Source organism: Protopterus annectens, chromosome 2.part0, assembly GCF_019279795.1.
Source record: "Protopterus annectens isolate FY-2018-M chromosome 2.part0, PAN1.0, whole genome shotgun sequence".
Taxonomy (NCBI): Eukaryota; Metazoa; Chordata; order Ceratodontiformes; family Protopteridae; genus Protopterus; species Protopterus annectens.
Genome location: NC_056728.1, coordinates 1729042802 through 1729065541, shown reverse-complemented (window position 1 = coordinate 1729065541; position 22740 = coordinate 1729042802).

The following is a 22740-nucleotide window of genomic DNA, read 5'->3' as shown; positions in this document are numbered from 1 at the left end:
CGAAGTACTGTCCAAACTACAGTCAGGCTGACACAGCACTACCCTAAATAAGCTATGTGGAAGTGCACATGCTTTTGCAAATATATCAGGCACTACAGGGATGTAACAGTAGTGAAAAACAGACACCGGAGTGAAAGTGCATACCCACAACCAATTGTACCACAGTCATAGTGGCATACCGGTAAGCCAACTGAACACTAGAGTATAAAGACTACGTGAACAAAAATCTCCTGTTTGCCACTCACACACTACTCCTACATATGCTGCACCAATTCACAGTGTAGTAGGAATCCTGAGGTGTTAGGGATCATGTCTTAGTCTGCAGCTACAAAGATATACAGCCGATAGACCACCAGAAACTGGAGCAGCATGCACAGTCAGAGAGAAAAGTTCCCATGACATTCACAACTTACTTCCCCATCCCTACACAGTCCAACTAACATTTACACACTACACTGCTACAGAATCCTGACAGTCTGTTAACAATGGACAGACATACAAAGACCTCTCAACTGTACAGATTCCCAGAGAATGTCCAAGCTTTGGCCTCATATATTTGGCCTCTTCCTTATAACATGTCTGAGATTCTGCTACATCACTGGGACGATATCAGGAATGAAGGCACTAAATAATGATATACCATACCTATCAACCTCTTAGTGCATGACATCTGGACAATGCCTGACATAATTGGGGGACAGAGGCCCCAAAACAGGGGCATATTTGAAATATTACTGTTATAAACTGAGAAAGTTGCTGGTGTTACAGGGTTTGTTGTAACATATCTTTTCTGAGGGATATGAAGTCAGCAACACAAATGGATTTTAGCATTTACTGACAGCAATCCCCAGAGTATCCTACTGATTTGCAAAGGACAAAAACTGTCTGAGGAACAGACCAAACATAAAGGACAACCCTCAGGTCATTCTGCGGATAGCCCTACAGTTGAGAGTTATATCATCCACATAACTCTGTCAGACTTCAAATCACACAGAAAATCCATGTCCAGACAAACCCTGTTAAACTAGCATTATTGCAACTTTATAACAGCAATACTTGCATTCTGTCCATAAGTCTGGAACCTTTTCCCCCATTTTGAAGGGCTGTCTCCACATGTCTTGTAAGAGGTATTTCCCCCCTATCCTCTATGATGCTGTAGTTCACACAACTCCATGATGTCTTCCTCACAGGCAAGGAAAAGGGGCAATTCCCACATGAAGTACTCAATTATAGGAGTGTGTTTCCATGCCATTGGCTATTAGAATAACAACACAGCTGTTCTGCATGCAATTAGCAAGTGGGAGACACCAATTGGTGCACAGGCCATCATCTGTTCATGAGCATTACCTACAAAAGGCAAGCTGCTGCCTGTGCAAAACAGGTCTATTCCTCTTCATGTTTAGACAAAGAGAGAGACAGAGAGAGAAAGAAAAAGGAAATTCAAGAATATTTGGGGAAAAAAGGTATGTCAAACAAGTAAGCATGAAATGGAATGCAGTAGTGGGTATGCAATAATGGGAAATAAAAAGTTAAACAAATATGTCTCAACAAGACTTGCTGTACTGATATATTGCTGATCAGCACCTATGGCCATAGCATCTGGGTCTGTCTGCAGTGACATAGATCACAGCTCAAGCCCCTGAGTCACCCCAGGAAAGGACGGCTCACATACGATTACTACTGGAGTGTCTGTTGAACAATACTGACTGTGACACTGCTAGGCCAGCTACTGGAATGTCAAAAATATCCAAATGTTGCTTGTGAATACAGCTATAATACACATCTGTCTTACAAATCTAAGAGACCTATACAGAGTATGTGCATAGTAAACTACTGTCACATAAGTGTGTGTTGAACTGCATGTGATATACTGAGCTCATACCATTCAAATGTCCATTGTTCTGCACACTGGCCACATGTGTGCCTCATATGTGTAGTCATTTACTCATAGAGTTTTGTTATGTCTGGCAAATCATTGGCAAATCTGTGAAGACTGACATCAGAACACAATAGCATACATATGAATGTTGGACATCCTCCAGGGTATTTCTGTGAATGCAAAGCCTACTGTGCTATCAACTGACTTAAATGTGCTACAGCAATATTAATAAAGTGTCACTAATTTTGTGCCATTGACCTCCATTAATGTGTGCCGTCGTCCAGATGTCCAGGTCTAACAGGCTGAGAGGTATGACTGAGCAGCAAGAGTGTGAATACAGTGTGCCATATTGACATAGAACAGAAATGTATATCAGGTATTACCTGTGCACATGTATGTATGAGTAGGTGTAGCTGGAAGCCTCAAAACAACAGACATGAAATGCAAATCATCAGGTAAATAAACTGTACATGTTATACATATATGTAATCTTAGTCTTAGTGCATTCAACATACATAAATGTCTACAGCTACAGGTTGTTGCATTACCCTGATACAGAAATGGGTACTAGAATAAGCATGATTATCAGGTTGAAATTAGAGAGGTGTCCAACTGTGTTATGACCTCATGTCCATGCTACAAACAGCTATATGAGCACCTACATAGCTGTATGGACTCAACAATACCTGACTTGTAAAACCCACCTCCACCAAGGTAGAGAAATCCCCTTTGGTGGACAGCAGCAATACACAAGCCACATAATAGGTCACTATATTGGCTGCACAGGGCCAAGTAGGAGCAGACACCAACTTGGAATAATGTACACTTTTGTCTGAACAAGCATATAAGATCACAGGTGAATCACTGTAAGGCTAACTATGAGTACAAATTGGACACATCCACCAAGGCCAATCACAAGGCCATCTTCACATATGTCTGCAACCTCAGAGGCAACAACCCGACTCACCCTGTACCAGTGGTCAATTACACGACATACACACATACCACAGCTATAGCCAACCCAGTGCAGACAGGTTAAGTGAAAAATTCACTCCCTGTCCCCCATCGGTATAGGTGGATATACACAGCACCTGCACCCCTCCCATCATCATCAGGGAAGAGGTCCATAATGCCTACAAAAAGGCAACAAAATTAAGTCTCTATGGGACCTGATAACATCCATGTCTGCATCCTACATGAACTCAGGCATGTGCTTCCACCTCCATTACACACTGTAGCCAAACAAAGCCTGAGCACCATCGACATCCCATCTGCATGGAAGACGGCCACTGCCATCCCTCTACACAAATGTGAATGATGAATTGAGGATTATGCAATTCACTGGCCCTTTTTGGGGGGAATATGACACATCAGGACCAGTAGTGCAATGCAAGCTCATACCGTGCTGATAGCTGACAGGGGTATGATGTGGTTGTAAGTGGCGGCTAGTGCTAGTCAATGTTGATGTGCAGGTTCTGTAAATAATGTTGACCAATATATGAGGTCCTATGATGTGTTTCTCTGTTTATGTCTTCCAGGTGAAATGCAGGGTGCCAGACAGCCGCCCTACATGGAAGCTGAGACATCAGCAATCGTTGACAACATAATCCAGCACCATGGGGTGATGTTTGGCTGTAGCCAACAACATCTGCTGTTGCAGACCACCCTGTGGGATTACCTCATCCACAGAGTAAATGACATGGACCAGCATGCACGAACATTCAAGCAAGTCAGGCATCGTGCAATTGACCTCATCCACCATGCCTCGCGAAGGGCTGCTTCCATGGCCAAGGACTGTACAGCCACAGGTGGGGTTCCTGCTATGCGGGCCCCACTTACACTTTTAGAGAAGCTCATTGCCAACCTTGGGGCAGCCACGACACACCAATGGCAAAGTCAAGACACCCAAATTGTGGAGGTTGGTGGCACCCAGACCAACAGGCGAGGAGCATGCAGGTAAGGTCCCAGTGGACATCAGTCGACAACTGTAGCAGTCATACTGGCATCCATAGAGTATCTAGACACATATGTCAGGCCAAAATGCAATTGTGAGTGAGGTTTTGTAATGCACAGAAGTGCACATCTATGGTGAAGGACAGCTAATTGTATAATATTGGAGCTTGTACTGTACATGTGCAGAAAAGCAGCATTTATCTTGTAGCAGTGCCACATATGAGTCTGCTAAAAATACCTCTCTCCCACAACTACATAGGTCCCTCTGGTCTGGATGTGGGACAGCAGCCTGAAGCTGATGAGTATGGAATCATCCTGTTGCAGCTCACCAATACTCCAGGCATGCATTTTACTATGCACACAACTGTTACTCTTAGCCATATTGCAATATGTGCATGTTCACTTGTGGTGGGGTTAACTGCATTACATGACAGCGGTCATCACAGTGACCTATTTGCAGGAGATGTAACATATCTGTAGCATACCTCACAACCTGTCAGTGCAAGACATCTGGACAAATACTGACAAAATGGGGGGACAAAGGCCCAAAAATAGGGACATATTTTAAACATTACTCTTATACAGTGGATATAAAAAGAATACACACCCCTCTATTAAAATGCCAGGTTTTTGTGATATACAAAAATGAGACTACAATAAATAATTTCAAAACCTTCCCACCTTTATTGTGACCTATAACCTGTACAATTAAATTGAAAAACAAACTAATTTGTTAGGGGAACAAATACGAAAAATAAAAAATGTGCAATAAGCTGGATGCATGTGTGCACAGTCTTAAACTAATACTTTGTTGAAGCACCTTTTGATTTAATTACAGCATTGTCTTCTTGGGTACACCCCTGCCATCAATTAAAGAGACTCTAATTAACACCAAATAACAGTCAGCTGTCCTAGTTGGATTTTCCTGCCTGCTACAACAAAAGCCATGATGTGCAGAGAGCTCACAAAGCAAAAAATGGATCATATTGTTTAAAGGTATCAGCCAGGGGGACGGGTAGAAAATTTCCACAGAATTGCATATATCATGAAACACAGTGAAGGCAGTCATCAAAAAGTGGAGAAAATATGGGACAGCAGTGATATTGCAAAGAACAGGGTGTCTCTCCAAATTTGATGAGAAGACAAAACAACAACTGGTCAGGGAGGCAGCCAGGGGACCTGCAGCAACACTGAAGGAGTTGCAGGAATCTCTGGCAAGTACTGATTGTGTACCACATGTGACAACAATCTCCTGTACTCTCCATATGTCTGGTCTATGGGGTAGGTTTGGAAGATGGAAGACTTTTCTCACACAGAACAACATCCAGGCCTGGCTAAAACTTGAAAAACAATACATCAAGTCCCCCAAACGCATGTGGGAAAATGTGTTATGGTCTAATGAGACCAAGATTGAACTTTTTGTCCACAATTCCAAAAGGTATGTTTGGCGCAAAAACAATACTTCACATCACCAGAAGAACACCATCCCCATGGTGAAGCATGGTGGCAGTGTCCTGCTTTGGGGTTGCTGTTCATAAGCTAGAACTGGGGCTTTATTCAAGGTGGAGGGTATTATGAACAGTCCCAAATACCAGTCACTTTGGCCCAAAACCTTCAGGCAACAGTACTTTCACCTTTCAACATGACAATGACCCATAGCATACATCCAAATCAACAAAAGAATGGCTTCACCAAAGACAATCAATGTTTTGGAATGGCCCAGCCAGAGCCCAGACATAAATCCAATAGAAAATCTGTGGGGAGACCTGAAGAGGGTGGTGCAGAAGAGATGACCTCACAATCTGACAGAGTTGGAGGGCTTTAGCAAGGAAGAGTGGGCAAATATTGCCAAGTCAAGATGTGCTATGCTGATAGACTCCTACCTAAGAAGACTGAATGCTGTAATTAAATCAAAAGATGGTCCAAGAAAGTATTAGTGTAAGGGTGTGCACACTTATACAACCAGCCTATTGTATGTATTTCATTTTCTATATTTTATTTCTAACAGATTTGTTTGTTTCTCAATTGGATTGCACAGGTTATAGGTCACATTAAAAGTGAGAAAGTTTTGAAATGATTTGTTGTTGTCTCATTTAAATATCACAAAAACCTGGCATGTTAACAGAGGTGTGTACACTTATTACACTGTAAGCTTAGAAACTCATTAGAGTAACCAGATTTGTTTTAACATACATTTACTGCAGGTTTTGAAGTCTGAAACTCAAATGTATGTCATCAATTAGTGATGTCAATCCTCAGATCATCCCAGTAATGTGTCAGACAAACACAGGATTTATGAGGAACAGGTCAAATTTATGAGCCAGACATCTAGACATTCTGCGAAAATCTGTACAGTTGAGAGGTATGTTCTGTAGGAGTTGCCACATGGGTGCAGTGTGTGCTAAGTGAAGGCCCATCACCTACTAACACTACTCATGTATCCCAGAGGTGTATATTAGTAGTAACATTGAGTGGAAATGGCTGCACTGCATGATGTTGAGGGCCTGTCCAGAGTGTGTATTTTGTGGTCTGACTGTGTGTTGTGCCTGTCACTATTTGGGTATTGTGAGGTCTGTGTAATGCCTTTGTGCCACCTCACCCATGTGTGTCTGTGTGTGTGTCCATGTGTGCATCTGTGCGTGTGTGTCTGTGTGTGTCTGTGTGTGTGTGTGTGTGTGTGTGTGTGTGTGTGTGTGTGTGTGTGTGTGTGTGTGTGTGTGTGTGTGTGTGTGTGTGTGTGTGTGTGTGTGTGTGTGTGTGTACCAGCAAACCTTATGGTGCAGGTATTAATTTACATATGTTGTCTTCTTCTCACAGGTGGAAATGGGGGTCATGGTCCCTCCCACTTAGAACCTGATGTCAGTGTCTCTGTGGACTCTGACGATGGTGGTCATAGTGAGGCACAGATGGGGTTGTCAGGGGCTGAATCTGTGCCATCAGTTGGCATCCCACTATTGTCCACAATATCCCCACACACAGTCACAATGCCCACACATATCCCGTCCCCAGCGGCCACAGATAATGGACAGCTGGTGGGTGGTGGCATGGAACAGGCTAGTGTGGTGACTATGGCAAGTGTTAGTGTAGATACTAGCCATAGCCAGAGTGCAGGCGAGGTCCCACACAGGTGGATGGACAGGGGTGCTTGAAGGAGGACTGCTGCCTGTCAAGCCCCTGTCTCAAGTGCCACAGCAGGTGTAACCAGACACGTTTTGGGCTGTCATGGAGGCATAGGCATGTACTGAATGCAACACCAGAAAAATACTCAGGGTCTTGGATACAACTCTTCCTGGCATCCATGATGACCTACATGACCTTGTTGAGGCACACATCACAATACTGAGGTCATGAATAGATGGTGGGGTGAAACATTGGGAGTCCTCGACCATGTACTGTCTGTGTTGGAGCTCATGGTGGGAGATGGGCATCAGCCACATGGACGTAGGTCAGCACCAAGATCAGCTGAGAGTCTACAGGGCTGTGCACCTTCACACTCCTATAGTGGCAGTACCGTCAGCACTACCAAAGGGGGGGTGCTGTCCACTCCACATCAGAGTAGGCCATGGGCATGTGGTCCTGGCCGGTTCCATCAGGGACATGGATCCAGCAGACAGCAGTCACCATCGGGGAGTAGTACTGCATGTGTCCTTGGGTCTGGTGGTGCCAGTGATACCCCTGCCAGGACCAGTTCCCATGTCCATGGCTGGAGACGGTGAACTGTACACCCTGCCATGTACAGTCCACAGCTGTCCAACATACCCCTGTGTAGGGAAGTCACATGGTATGACTGTGTGCATACAAATACACACACATCTCTATCACAGTCAGGTCACCTCCAGACACACACAGCACCTCTGCACAGCCCATTTATCGAACACCTCTCCAAGTACACACACATGATGTCAACTGCAAGGCCCAGCCTAGGCCTCTGGCAAACCCACACCACAACCTGTGCATATGATGATACCTGTGCCACATCCCTATCATCCATACCATCAATGTAGGGACATGCTAATATGAGTCTGATGCACAGGGTGAATATAGTACAGTGTAGCTATGTAACACTGTGTAAGGTGCTGTCTGCTTGGATTTGTTATGGGTGCACATCAAAGTGTATGTACCTTATTAGCCATGATGCATTATTGGTGTTAGCACCACTGACTGAATGTAGTCTGACATGTTGTATTCTGTTTGTGTTCCAGGTGTCTGTGTGTCTGCAGGCTTTAGCCCTGCAGACATTACCAGTGTAGAGTATGGCAGAGTGGAAACACATTGACCATTTCATTGCCAAGGTACAGCTGTATATGTGCATGTTTACCAGTTGTCTATGCATGCAACAGTCTGTGATAGACACAGTTGACAGACAGTGTGATCCTGCATACACACCCCTTGTCACAGGCAGCTAGCCTTCATACATGTCACCTCAGTGTTCTGTAGTAACACAGGCTCACACATACAGAGGAAGTTACTGGAGTACTGGCACTAGGTCCCTCACAAGCCTAGTCATGACCTTAACCCCAACAGATTAACCTATCTTGTGGGCACATAGTAGTCACAGGGCCTTCTCATGTCTACATATTGAACACACATAGGCAACATGCAATGTGTGTGTGACATTATCAATTGTGGAGTGTGGGGCACAAGTTGTAGTAATGTGACAGTTGGCAGCACATAGCATGCCCACGGCAAGTGCAACACACAGGATGTTCACTGGTATGCTAGTATGACACCTTCTTTGTGTGACATTACCTTCGCTTACAGTATTTCTCATTAAATTAAGGTGCTTCTGATGTGCACTCACTTCTCTATGCAATCAGTACAGACCTGTATGACATGCTTCTTGTCCCACAGTTCTGGGACCTCTTTTAACTGTTTCAGTTGTCAGCACAGGTTGCACCTTGCCAAACATGGACTGCAACCTATAGGGTGGTTCAGAAATACCTCTCAACTTTAAAATTTATACAGACTGCCCTGATGCATGCCACATATCAGTAGTCCATTTTCTCATACACCTGTGTCTGTCTGGCAAATTGTTGCCAAACCATTCTGGGCTTCAAGCATAACATAATGGCAGACATTATGAGTTGCACACTTCATACTATTCAGACCATCAATGCTAATGCAAATCCTGTTATGCTATCACTGTTATATGTTTGTAAGAGCAATATTTGACAGGTGTCCCTATTATGTGTCCTTTTTCACCCCATTATATACAGCTTTGTGAACAGTCCTTGCTCCGACAGCTTGGGACGTATGGGTACAGATGGTGGCCATACCTCTGACCTCTGCATACGTGTGCGGATTGTCCTGACCTCTGACACATGATTTTTTCATATCGGTCATGTACATGTGGTTTTCTGGCCAACACCTGGTAAAATCATGATAGACTGGCATTGTAGGTTAATGACAGCTATTAACATGTAACAACACATACCCTTTGGAAGGTGCATTCAATTGCATGACCTGTTCCTCTATCCATTTCCCATGTGTGTCACAGTAATATGTGACAGGTGTGCCCAATGTTTGCTGTTTGGCCCAGATTCACATATGACGTTCACTTGATGTCTGTCTGTAGACTGCTGCAAGGTGATATGCTACAGTGATAGAGTAAAAGTCTATCAGCATTATGTTTCAGACAGCTATGAGGTCTGCTGCTGCCATGTCTGTCACAACAGTGACTGTGACAGTTTGACAATGTGTCTCATAAATGCTCATTGTTAGGGGTCACAGACAACATATTGGTTGCAAACATCTGGGTATTCCATATACATATGTACAGATGGCTGATATGTACATATGTACAGCAGATGCCATTAACTGGTTCTGAAAAGTAATGCCATGATGAGGGAGTCAGCAGGCCTAAAAATTGTATACTGACACACACAACAGCCACAGGGAACATGCTTCTTGGACACATACACACAGTATCACAGTTGCCAGTATTGAGTTTTGAACCCCTACCTATCTAGGTTATTGGTACTACGGTGTTATGCAGTTATCGCATGCACCATGGAGAGTATAAGGTTGAAGAGTGTACCAAGGTTCTGCTAAGGTGATTAACATCACCAGCCCTTGTAAAGTATGGCAATGAGCAGTGTACTGGGAGGGTAAAGTCTCAAAATACTATATTGTACAAATATACACACTTACAAACATTTACACATGCACACATTTACCAGAACTGAGGTTAGAGCCCCTACCTATCTAATTAATTGTACTGTAGTATTACACAGTTATTGCAAGCGCTGCAAGGCTTATAGGGCTAAGAAGTGTATACAGGTACTTCTATGGTGGATGACAAAATGCAGCCCTTGTAAAGAGGGCAGTGGGAAATGTAAAGGGTGGAACATATCTCAAAATGGTAAAACCCACACCCCCAGAGGATATAGCCTCAGCCAAACACACACACACACAAACACACACACACACACACACACACACACACACACACACACACACACACACACACACACACACACACACACACACACACACACACAGTTACCGGTATTGAGTTTGGAACCCCTATCTATCTAGTTGTTGATACCACAGTGTTATGCATTTATCACATGTGCCATGGAGCTTGTAGGGTTGAAGAATGTCCCAAAGTACTTCTAAGGTGTATAACATCTCCAACCCTTGTAAAGTATGGCAATAGGGAAGTGTACTGGGAGAGAAAGGCCTCACAATACTGTATCCTACAAATATACACACTTACAAACACTACACTACACACACACACACACACACACACACACACACACACACACACACACACACACACACACACACACACACACACACACACAGAAATTCACACACATGCACACATGCACACACACACACACACACACACACACACACACACACACACACACACACACACACACACACGCACACACACACACATACATACACACACAAACACACACATGCACACTCGCACACACGCACACACACACACACATTTGCTAGGATTATATGTTCTGTACTGTTACATGGTTATTGCATGTGCCATAGAGCTTATAGGACTGAGGGTTGTCCAACAGTACTTTTATGGTGAATTACATCAACAGTCCTTGTAAAGTAGGGCACTGGGACATATTGTGGATGGGAAGGTTCATATATACACACTTATACACACATTTGCCAGTATTGAGGTTAGAAACCCTGCCTATCTAGTAATTTGTACTATATTATTATGCAATTATCGCACGTGCCACAGAGCTTATAGGGCTGAGGCCAGTCCAAAGGTACTTCTAAGGTGAATGACATCAGCATATCTTGTAAAGTAGGGCAGTGGGAAGTGTACTGGGTGGGAAAGGCCTAAAACAGTTATTCCTACACCCCCCACACACTCTTACATATGCTGTGCCTGAGGTTAGAACCCCTACCTATCTAGTTATTTGTACTATAGTATCACATAATTATTGCATGCGTCACAGAGCTTATAGGGCTGACAAGTGCCCAAAGGTACTTCTAAGTTGAATGACATCAGCAGGACTGTGAAAGAAGGGCCCTGGGAAGTGTTGTGGGTAGGGTAAGTCCTCAAAATAGTTCATCCTACGTACATACACATATAAATACATTTGCCAGAAATGGGAAGAGAACCACTGACTATATAGTTATTTATGCTATAGTGTTACGCAGTTATCGTATGTGCTACAGAGCTTATGGGGCTAACAAGTGCCCAAAGGTACTTCTAAGGTGAATGACATCAGCAGGACTGCTAAAGTAGGGCACTGGGAAGTGTTGTGGATGGGACAGTCCTTAAAATACCTCATCCTACAAACATACACACTTGTACACACACACTTGCCAGAACTGGGAATGGAACCCCTGCCTATCTAGTTATTTGAATTATACTGCTATATCCTTATTGCAGGCACCATGGAGCTTATAGAACTGGGGCTATGCATATGTACTTCTGTGGGTAATGGCATCAGTAGGACCGCAAAAGTAGGGCACTGGGAAGTGCACTGAGTTGGAATAGCCTAAAACTATTACACACACACACACACACACACACACACACACACACACACACACACACACACACACACACACACACACACACACACACACACACACACACACACACACACACACACACACACACACACACACACACACACACACACACACACACACACACACACACACATTTGCTAGGACTGAGATTAGAACCCCTACCTATCTAGTTATTTGTACTATAGTGTTAGGCTGACAAGTGTCCAATGGTACCTCTAATGTGAATGACAGCATCAGTTATTGTGAAGTAGGGCAATGGGAAGTGTACTGAGTGGGAACAGACTCCTAATGCTTAAACCTACAGACACACTCACACACACAGACACACACAGACACACACACACACACACACACACACACACACACACACACACACACACACAAACACACACACACACAATGGCAAGTGATGTGACATTGTAACCCCCACCTCAGTAATATTACACAATGGAGCTCGCCTTCATGCTGGCACTTAGAACTGGTTATGACCAGTAGGCCACTGTCCACAGCAGGACATCACTCTATGCCATTCAGGGTATCCCTGTGTATGACTCACTCTCTGTGTGTCCCCTTTGTCTCTCTCTCTCTCTCTCTCTCTCTCTGTCACTGTCTGTCTCTCTCTTTCCATGTCTATGTGTGTGTATGCTTGACATATTGTTATGTGTTGCTTATATATCTATCTATATATATATATATATATATATATATATATATATATATATATATATCTGTGTATCACATGCAACAGATGCAGATATATCACATATGGGCCACCTACAGCTAGCTGAGGGTAATCCTGTCTGATGGGTGTGTGTAGGGACAGTTAATTGGAACCTGTGCACTGAGAGAGAGCCTTACAAGTCTATCTGCAAATATATAGAGCTGAGTATATTTTTCTGTATTATTCTGTATTATAGAGCTAAATTGTTGCTTAGATATCTGTTGTCTTTCTGTTCTGCAAATATACAGAGATCAGTATATATTTTTCTGGTTTTATAATTTTGCACTGTGATTCCTCACATCTCTGTTGAAACTGTCTTCCCCTCCCCCCACCCCCATTTTCTGCCTTGTCTTTAGCTGATATAACCGGTTTTTATAGCTTCTGTGTTGCTTAACTCCAGGTTCCCTTAATTTGACCTGTTAAAAACAGTCTGCATTTAAATTGGAACCTGTGCACTGAGAGAGTGCCTTACAAGACTATCTGCAAATATATAGAGCTGAGTATATTTTTATGTATTATTCTGTATTATAGAGCTAAATTGTTGCTTAGATATCTGTTGTCTTACTGTTCTGTAAATATACAGAGATCAGTATATATTTTTCTGGTTTTATAATTTTGCACTGTGATTCCTCACATCTCTGTTGAAACTGTCTTCCCCACTCCCCCCCATTTTCTGCCTTGTCTTCAGCTGATATAACCGGTTTTTATAGCTTGTGTGTTGCTTAACTCCAAGTTCCCTTAATTTGACTTGTTAAAAACAGTCTGCATTTAAATTGGAACCTGTGCACTGAGAGAGAGCCTTACAAGACTATCTGTAAATATATAGAGCTGAGTATATTTTTCTGTATTATTCTGTATTATAGAGCTAAATTGTTGCTTAGATATCTGTTGTCTTACTGTTCTGCAAATATACAGAGATCAGTATATATTTTTCTGGTTTTATAATTTTGCACTGTGATTCCTCACATCTCTGTTGAAACTGTCTCCCCCCCCCCTGTTCTTGGTTGCAGTTTAAATCTGGTGGCATTTGCAGTGCCCGCCCCACTGTGGATTTGATCTGGGACACTCCCCCAGTCCCATCTCTTTACCGCATTCTACCTAATAAACCCTTTCTGCACTTGCTTTTAGTCCTTTTTAATTTAATTACATTTTTTCAAACTGTGTGTGGACTAATATTGCTACATACTCAAGTGTGCCAGCTTGCACTGCATGTGAATTGTTTTTACTACTGTTTTGCTACTTTTCTGAAAAAAAAAATTGTAAGCCTGATTCCTACCTTTGCTGTAATTAGTGTTCCAGATACAGATTTGCTGTATCCAGGACTGTTTGTAAGCTTCTGAGCCCCCCTAAATCTTTCTGTGTTGGAGGGAAGCCTTCTAGCTTATCAGTGGGAGTGGTAAGCATTAAGTAACCTGTCTACCACATAAGGAGTGGTTCTGGCCCAGAATTTGTAGTTATTGGCCATTTGGGCGGTCTTCCATCTCTCTCAACTTTCTGATTTGAAGGCCTGCATTTGCACTTGTTTCTGTCCTGTAACTCCTGGGCCCATCTCATTTGCTCATTCAAGAAAAAAAAAAAATATCTGCTTTTACTGTATTTGTGTTTCTTTCTACTTTATTTTGCTTTTGCATCATCTTAATAGTACTCAATTGTATTTATTACTGCTTGGTGTAACTCATTCTAAGCCTTTTAGTTTAAGCACTTGGGCTTCAAACCAGTTGTTTTATATTAAGAAGGTTTGTGGTCTGCACTGTAGTGGCAGAACAGGTAGCTTACATCCTTCTAAGTTGGGAACTGCTGATTGAGGGCTCAGTGTCTGTTATTCTAAAATTGTATTAATTCTGGTTTAAGCACTTGGGCTTCAGGCCAGTTATTTTACATTAAGAGGGTTCATGGTCTGCACTCTTGTGCATGGAGAGGCTAGACTCTGCCCTTCTGAGCTGGGAATTTCTGGTTAAAGGCTTATAGTGCCTGCATATTTGAACTGCTTCTTACTGAAATTGGTACACCTTGTTTGCTGTAGCATAGACTAGATCCAGGCCTGCTGAATCTAGCTTTGTTTGCATAACTTGAGCACTAATCCAGGCATTCTTTAAGGTATTCAATTGTATTTATTACTGCTTGGTAGTAACTTGATTAAAGTGTAGCTATCATTCTAAGTCTTTTGGATTAAGCACTTGGGCTTCAGTCCAGTTGTTTTACATTAGGAAGGTTTGTGGCCTGCACTGTGGTGGCAGGACAGGTAGCTTACATCCTTCTAAGTTGGGAACTGCTGATTGAGGGCTCAGTGTCTATTTTAAAAGTGTATCAGTTCTGGTTTAAGCACTTGGGCTTCAGGCCAGTTATTTTACATTAGGCTTTGGCCACAGTGGCTGCTGTAATGTATTTGTAATTATGATGTGAGCAGGGTAAATGCCATTACATCACACACAAGGTTGTGGAGTTCACACCTCTGAGTGTACCTATTTAGAGTGTTGTCCATTATTGCACCACTCCATTTGCTGTGGTCCTTAGACACTTTGTGTTGCTATATGTTATTATGAGGCTACATGTGGGCATAGCTGTCATACCATCACAGACTGACATCTGGACAGGCCCAAATATGACAGTCAGACAAAGGCCCACACATGGGTACAGGGTGTTGATAATGTTCTGCCAAACATAGACAGTTAGGAGACCAGTTTGGTAATTGCTTGTTTGCTCTTATGGGTATGATGTTAGCTTCCACACTGTCTGCCATTGCTGTTTTGACATGCCCCTTTCTTGATATGCAAATAGTTGAAAGGCAAATGCAATGGTAGGACAAGCAGAACAGATATACAAGGCATACTTGTGCTCCTTTTGTGACAACCTGCGTCATTCCAGGGATATGGCTGTTGGCCAGTGACATGTTGTCACTGCTGTCACAGAAAGGTAGCAGCCTTTTATAAACTGGCAGTACACTGGCCTTCAGGTATCTGCTGTCCTACTAGGTACCATATCTCTCAACTTCTGAGAGCCAGACATCTGGACAAAGCCATAAGTAACAGTGGTAAAGAAGCACAAATATAGGGACTATGTTTAAGTATTGGCCTTACAGACCTAGAAAGGTGATTCCATAACAGGTTTTGCATTAGCATGCATTTTTCTATAGGGTATGAAGTCTGACAATACAATCTGTCATTATTTTCTGACTTTATTCTTACGTGATTTGCCAATGAATTGCCAGACAACCACTATATCAGGATATACAGACCACAAATATGATGCAAACCTCTGGACATTCTACAATTGGTCTGCACAGCTGAGAGGTATGGTAGGCACTGTGTAGGTTACTCCAGGCTGTGTATTGTCCATATGAGTGGTCCGCTGTCCATGACCTGGCTGTCCATCTTTCCTGAAATAACAGATATTGACATCTGGACAGTGTGTACAATTCCTACCATAGGTGTAGCTGACATGCAGAATAGTTGGCACTGCAGTCCTTAGAACATGGCCCTGTCAACCACAGTACTGTACCTAGGCCACTACAACATAACAGCCAGGAGTAAGTGCTAGCCACATCCTGACAGTATTAACGACACATATACATAGCTCATTGACCCCTGCATATTGTGGACATGCAACAAGTTATCATGTTGATTGGGACAGCCCTGGCAATGTGTGCTCTGCTGCTATTTTCCTACAAACATACATGTTATTGCATTTCTATGGGAATATGGGTGTGGGTGGGGGGCACACCTGTCAACTGTACACATTTGCACAGACTGTGCTGATATTTGCTTTACACTTTGGTTCCATTTAGCATACTATTGTGCCCTGTCTTGGAGACAAGAGGCATATCAGTAAAGATCACAGGTCAGATTGTAATGGCATACATTTGAGTTTCAGACTTCTTACCCTTCAGAGCCTTACTGCAACTGCAAGACCTGCTGTACTATCACTGTGTGAGTCTGTAGGGGGTATTTCATCATTGTTGCCATTTGTGGGCCTTTGCCAGACATTTCTTTATGGTTTTCTATGACTGACTTGCTGGGTGAGGCTAAGGGGTGACTACTGCACCCCCACAGTGGCATCCATACCTTTGACCTAAGACCCCCAGTTAGTTGGCCCCTCACATATACTGCAGTGTGATTTGTCACCTTGAGTACTAATGCATAGTGTGGGGGAGCCAGTATTGGGAAACATTTCCTGGTGTCCCACATAGCTATCAGTTGTCTGCTGCTATCTCTGTAGGCCACCCCATTCCCTTGCATGCATGCAGCAATACCATAGATATGCTACCAGAACATACTAGTCCATTTATTTATTGTTAAGAAGACTGACTTACCTTGTGCCTACGGCAGTTGTGAGGATGGTGCTTGAGGGCCGCCTATGTAGAATGCATGCAATACACTGCCTATACATGTTAAGGTATAGGTAGTGTGATGTGTGTGGCATCCATTTTACTGTGTGTATGAGTCAGAGGGAGGTGTCAGTCTCTGGGTCCCTACAATTACAGTGTGTGTGCTATGCATTGCCTCTTTGCCAAGGCCAGGACATACTGGGCATGCCTCTGTCTGCCTACAGGAGCTGGCTCTAGAGGTTCCTCCTCCGAGTCCCTCTGTGCCTGTCGAGACCTTGGCCATGGTGGGGGGCTGTGTGGCCCTTCCCCATACTGTTCATGCCACAGCTGTTTCTGCAGGATCATATTGTGTAGCATGGCACATACTATGAACATTTGTGCACATGTGGCTGGAGAATACTGCAGGTATCCACCAGGTATGTCAAGGCAGTGGAACCATGACTTGAGCATCCCAAGCACATGCTCTATAATGATCTTGGTTTGTGCGTGTGTCTCATTATGGCAATCTTGAGTGCATATGTGGGATTTTCTGATGGGTGTCAATATCCACAGTTCCAATGCATAGCCAGCATCCCCCACCAGATGGCCATATGGGATGTCCCGCCTGACAAATCCCTAGTACAGCTGTGAGCTAGATGTGGGAGTTGTGATAGTTCCAGGGCGGACAGCACACACATTAATGATAATGCCCTGAGCATTGCATACAACCTGGCAGTTGATGGAGTGAAAGCCTTTGCAGTTTATGTAGACCCTATTCTGTTCACTGGATGGTGCTTTGATGTGGATGTGCATGCAGCCTGTGGCACCCAGTACCTCCGGGTAGTCTGCTCCATGGTGGAAGAGGTGCATATTGCTGGGGAAGTAAATGTGCTCACTGACATATGTCAGCATGGCATCCAGGAACTGGTGGAGTACCCTCGATGCAGATGCCTGTGATACCCCCATGATGTCACCAGTAGGTCTTTGGAAAGTGCCTGTAGCTAGTATTCTTAAGGCTACACATACCTTGGTATCCACTGGGATGGGTTCCCCTCTTTTGGCTCTGGGTCTGAAGTGAGGCCGGCATAGCTTGATGAGTTGCTAAAGTATGTCTCTATCCACCCTGTAGTGCTCTACTATCTCCCAATCATGTAATCCCTGGTAGGTTACCATGGGTCTGAACAGTCTTCTCTTCCTCCTCAGTCTCGGACAGTTATCAGAATTATCTTACTCACCACACTCAGCCTCTAGCACATACTGATGTATCAAAGTGACAGCAGCCCCTAACATTTTGTCGGTTAAAATTCCCCTGAGTGTGTACACCAATGGTGGAGAGTTTCTGGGAAAAAACAGACTGAAAGGTGTTTGCACAGTTTATACTGTTGTACTACAGATGCTGCCTGTGTAATTGCTGACTATGATACATTCCACCTGCCAGCTATACTATTTGTACTTGATTGCTTTTATTCTGCTATTTCCCATTTTTTTCCCTTCCCATTTCTGCCCCTTTTAAGCCCAGCCACATGCCATGCAAACCCGCTGCCCAAATGTAAATGGTGCTGCTATTTCCGTATTTTTTTTTTTTTAAGACCGAATGTGCACCACGCAAATCTGTTTAGCTAAAGTAAACACTTTCAAGCAGAAATGGCCCTCCCCTGGACACGAACATGCTCCTTATTTCATGAAATAGAGAAAATGCAGGCTCAGACACACTCCCTTGTTTAGCTGTGCTTAGCTAAGCTCAAATGGTAGCCGTGGAGCTCCAATGTGCTTACACCAAGCATGACATACACCCTTTTCATGTCAGCTCTTCTCCTGCTCACAACAATGCATTATAGCTCCTACACAGTTAGGTGCATCCAGACAATGGTCTCCCATTTTGCTATTCAGTAAAATTTGCTCATTTGCATACCCCACTACCTTAGTCCCTTGTTACACCACTACACCAGAGCCTTTCTCCTTAACAACCAGTGTTACCTGTTATTGCTTTGGTTCTGCATGCTACCCACTATAATGGCAAAATGCAGATTTCACTTAAAATTGTCTTTTCGCGTTTCTTTTTTTATATTTCCTGCACAATCTCATTTGCGTGCCACTGTGCTATGCCTAAACGGCTGAAATTGGTAAAAAACAACTTATTTTTATTATTTTGCAACTGTTTTCCATGCCATTGACCATCAAATGAAAATGACACAACAGACAGATGACTAATAAACTAAAAACACTAAAAAGTAAAAAATCGAGCCACCAAGGCAGTCAAGTTGTGGCAAACAGTTTAATACAGCACCAACAGACTGAGCACTTTTGCTATAAAATTCAAATGGCTTCTTCAGAGTCAAACCAATTAAGCTAAATTGTGATTATATACTCAAGGTAATAATGAGTCATTCAATTAATTACACCGGAAATAAAAAGTAGCCCAAAGTTAAGCTACATTTCTTTTACTGTTATTAAAGTTTAAAATATTCTTATTTGTTGCATGTGAAATGGTTTGTTTGTGTCTTTCGGCTTTTCCCGGTTAGGGGTCGCCACAGCAGAACTCCGTCCCACTAATGATTGACAGTAGATTTTTACGTACTGGCTTGCCGGGCCTAATGCACAACCTTCAATGAAAGAACACCCATTCACGCATGTCGCTACACAGAAGACACACTAACTGAGAATCGAACGGGCAATGTCTAACTGTGAGGCGACAACGCTACCACAGCACCACCACCGCAGTCTGTTGCATGTGAAGTGGTATTCCTTGCAAATGAAGATGAAAAAGACACAGACCTTTTTAAGATAGAAATTTTGATTGAGGACTCCCGAAACATGATGCCATGGATTTTTTTCTGATACACAAAGGACTGTACTAGTTTATATTGGCTTGGATAGGAGCCATATAATATCTCTCCAGGAACTTTTCACCTGTTCCACTACTTTGCCAAATATTTCTTAGACTTCTAATACTAGTACTTGGGAGTCCAATGCTCTACCACTGGACTACAGCATCTCAAGGATTTTTTTTTCAATCAATAAAGCTCTTATTGGAGCTCAGGATCAAACCTTGTACCTTGTGCATAAGAGGAGATCACCTTCACCATCATGCCAATTGGTCATTCAAATAATTTACACACCATGTACTTGAATGCAGGACCATCTGTACTTCAGCTCTAAACTTACACCTGCTGCCACAGGATAAGTTTGGACACCATATTGTAAAAACAAATGGTGCACCATAAAAAAACCTCTTTATTAAACTAAGCAAACTGGCGGCCTGGCATATGCATTTTAATTTACAGTTAAAAATGTCATGTAGAAGTTCCATTAGTATAGCTAATAGAGTTGTAATTACTTTTTGGGGCAGCGAACAGCACATTTATAATGTAAAGGGTATTCGGTTTGTAAGGTTAGGAGTTCATGTCAATGATTTATTTCTTGTTTTTTTTTTTTTTTTTTTTTTTTGTGAAAATAGAAATTGTTAGCAATAGGCAGTGGTATATGGTTTATCTTGCCCTTGTAGGAAGAGTTACATAGGTTAAACTTAAAGACAGTTTTGAAAAAGAATACAAGAGCACATAAAGGACATAAAAATAGAAAAATAACTAGCCCTATAATTGTACATTTTAATAGTGCACATCATGGGGAAGATTTAAATTTAACTTACTCACTATTACAAGTATGTTGGGATCATACCTCTCAGCCTCTTAGAACAAGAAGTCTGAGCAAAGCTTAAAATACTGGGGTGGGGGAGCACACAAAAATAGAGACAGAGTTTAAATATTGCTCTTATAAACTTAGAAAGTTGCTAGAATAACAGGATTTGTATTAGCATGCATTTTCTGAAGAATATAAAGTCTAAAAGTCAAACGTATGCCATTATTTAAGTAGTTCAATCCTCAGTGATTTGCCAGAAAACAAATGTTATGAAAAACAAGACGAAATATATAAGGCAAAAATTTGGACATTCTGCAAAAATCTATACAGTTGAGAAGTATGTCCAGAATTATTTTTAAACGTTTCAGAAGTTTTGTTAAGGAGGGGACAAGGCTTATTTATACATATAATATACTGCAAACAAGGGTTTTAAATAATGAATTATCCATGACATATTTGTCATAATATATTGTAATTTATTGTGATTTTCAGCAAAAATTGCTTATTCCATAGTATGGGAAATAGTTTTTAAATACTTATGTACCTATTTATTTAAGTGTCAAGATACTTGTGTAAGGGAACTGATCATTTTGTCTATATTTAAATCACATTGATGAATGTTTTTGTTTCTTTGAACTGTCAAAAGTGTATGCAAAGGCACCCATTTATTTTGTTTAATAAAGGCATCAACAGGTTTGGTTCAGAGAACTTAATAATCAGATCAGGAACAATTTAAACTCATCAGATGGCTGACAACTTGATATAATATTGATATAACATGAAGTGCTCATTCATGTACTCTGTAGGGATAATGGAAAAGTTCCTTTATTTTTATGCTTTCACAGATGGGTAAGGTTCTTGGTTAATAAAAGGGACACACAATCTCTAGTATTTCAAATGGTATTATTTCACATTGTACAATTCTTCCTCTAAAACATGCACGCTGATTGGCCAGCCCAACCAGCGTGCCCGTTGTAAATCCCTCAATATACTAACGGAAAAAGGTCCGGTCGCCCGGACTTTTTCCGTTAGTATAAAACACTGTCTCGCTATGTTAAAAGAGTTTAACATAGTGACACAGGTTTAAAAAAAGCAACGGAGATCTCTGTTGCTTTTTTTAAAGCTGTCTCGCTATGTTAAACTCCTTTAACATAGCGACAATGTAAAAGCAACGGAGATCTTGCGATCTCCGTTGCTTTTTTTTAAAACCTGTCTCGCTATATTAAATGGGTTTAACATAGCGAGACAGCTTTAAAATAAGCAACGGAGATCTCTGTTGCTTATTTTAAAGCTGTCTCGCTATGTTAAACCCATTTAACATAGCGAAACAGTAAAAAGCAACGGAGATCTTGGCCTTGCATTCTCCGTTGCTTTTGCCCACAGCTCTGATGTACTGCGTAGGCATGCGCAGTACATCAGAACTGCCATGAATACCAGACAGCTGCGGAAGGGCAGCAAAGAGGCATTATACAATGCCATTATTTAAGAAAAGTAATTATTTCTTTTCTTAAATAATGTCATTGTATAATAGCAATAACTCACTTCTGGGTGTGGGCAATGCGGGATTTACCCACGGTTGTCTTTGTTTGGTCCCTCGGGACCAAACCACGCCAACCGTGGGTAAATCCCGCATTACCCACACCCAGGCGTGGGTTATTCTTATAGTATGACATTTTGTTAATTCTATTTTACTTTTTATGCTGTCTTAACCTTACATAGTCTAGATTTTTTGACTAAATCACTTCTCTAAGTTCATATATAAATGATGTATGAGGAATTAATACTGCTATAAGGTGGTAATACCTTCTACCTTTTACATATTTATGATCTTATTGTAATTTGGTAATTAGAAACTACTATACTTGCATTCTGGAAAGCTGACAAGTAGCTCTGCTGAGGAGCCCGATGCTGCATATAGGCTATCATGATATCCTTCTGCTAGTCAGTCTCACATGAAGACAATAGAGAATTAACTGATACTTAGGCTGCTAACATGTAAATCCATGAAAAAGTAAAGTATGAGAGCCCCTTTGATCCATTTTGGTTGAATTTCTGTGTAGGGGCTTACTAGACTATGTATCTAGTAAAATAAGAATGGATATAGCACGCCTCACTTGGCCCTGTTAATACATGCGTGGTTTGACTACGGTCTTTTGATTATTGCTTCTGGGCTGGCAGTTGTTTTATTGGCTGGACACTAGCCTCTGTGTTCTG